The sequence below is a fragment of the Drosophila grimshawi genome, unplaced genomic scaffold (genome assembly GCF_018153295.1).
Source record: "Drosophila grimshawi isolate 15287-2541.00 unplaced genomic scaffold, ASM1815329v1 contig_44, whole genome shotgun sequence".
NCBI classification, from domain to species: domain Eukaryota; kingdom Metazoa; phylum Arthropoda; class Insecta; order Diptera; family Drosophilidae; genus Drosophila; species Drosophila grimshawi.
Window position 1 is genome coordinate 23,607,205 of NW_025063240.1, and position 1,426 is coordinate 23,608,630.

General features: G+C 40.7%; 1 long non-coding RNA gene across 1 annotated transcript; it reads right to left on the minus strand.

The window, feature by feature from the left end:
• Positions 1-398: 398 nt before the first annotated feature.
• Positions 399-691, minus strand: LOC122322612. The gene is made up of 2 exons (XR_006246712.1): positions 627-691; positions 399-561 (listed from the first exon to the last, which is right to left on the minus strand). It is a non-coding gene; the product is annotated as an uncharacterized LOC122322612 (long non-coding RNA).
• Between the last annotated feature and the right edge of the window lie 735 nt (positions 692-1,426).

Below are 1,426 nucleotides of genomic sequence, written 5' to 3' on the forward strand. Positions count from 1 at the left end.
AGTTTCAAAGGATGTCCAACCTACAAAGAGGCTTCCAAAAATCTTCTGGCCAACATAGCACGCTCCTGTTGGCAGGCAACAGAGATCCCGGAGTATTCAGCAGCAGCAGCTACAAAAAGATGAATTACCGTCTCATCAATTGAACCAAAAAAGCGGGCATTATGGCAAAGCTGCTCAACAAATCGAAAACCCTGCTGAGACGCTTGCTGAGGCTCCGCGAAAATCTGCGTTCTGACCAACATTATCACAGTATTAATACTATAAATCCCCTCTCTGCTTCAGAAGGCTATAAAACTACACCAGTTTGCGTTTCCTTCATACGCTCAAGTATGATATCGACACAGCAATTACACGGCTGATGTGGCCAAGGGCTGTATTTGCAATTACACAGCAGCAGATCTTTTGCAACTTCAACTTTATTGAGCTTTGGCAGTACCAACTACTTAAACAAATTCTAGTGGTGCTGGCTTTCTATTGCTCGACGTCAGCATAGCGCACGCGTGAAGAAGCTGATAGGGATGTCTGCCCTGTCACTTGTTATGGCCTCTGCGCTACCTTCTGCTGAAATAAAATAAATGAACACGTTATGATTCTGTATACAGTCAAGCCATGCTTCACGGCTCAACTCTGACTGCCAAACAGTACAACACGGCAAAACTATCCAAGGCGTTCATCCCAAGGCTCTGGCACAGCTATCTGACTGGAACACATAATCCTTTGTTCTTATATTTCACAGGTCACACTTTTTTTTTTGCTTTTCACAAAAATTGTATTTTAACCTATTTGTCAAATAGGTTAGGTTTGTCAAATAAGCAAAGCATCAAAAGCATTAAATCCAAAATCAGATGAAAAAGGACCAGTTGAAAAGCATCAAATCAAATCAAATCAAAAAATAAAAAAATATAAAACAAATAAATGAAAAGTTCAATAATAAAAAAAAAATGAAAATGTTATTGTAATAACAATTTGGCAACAATTTGCTATAACTAAAAAGTGTAAGTGCTAAGTTCCCTTGAAGATGACAACACAGAGCTTCATACGTACCAGATAGATAATGAGCGTTTCCATAAAATCGTTATAAGACACCTGCATCACACCACTCCGACCACCTGGACCAATCTTGGTTTTGTGATCCGAAACATAAATGTTGTTAAGCACAGCCGCACCCAACATGCTATGAATATGTTTGCGGTTGAACTTCAATCAACGAGTGACGTAGCTATTGACAGGATCCTCTCACTTACTGTCTTGGGAAACCAGCGCTTAGTGATTGAGCGCCAAAACAGAAGGTCGGATCCAGTGCAGTGCTATCGCTGCCAAAAATATGGGCATACAAAAAATTATTGTTTGCGGGCATATGTGTGCTTCAATGTCGATGAAGATGGCTGAGCAGTGCTGGCGCTCCTCGAAGCCCCTCATAATGAAT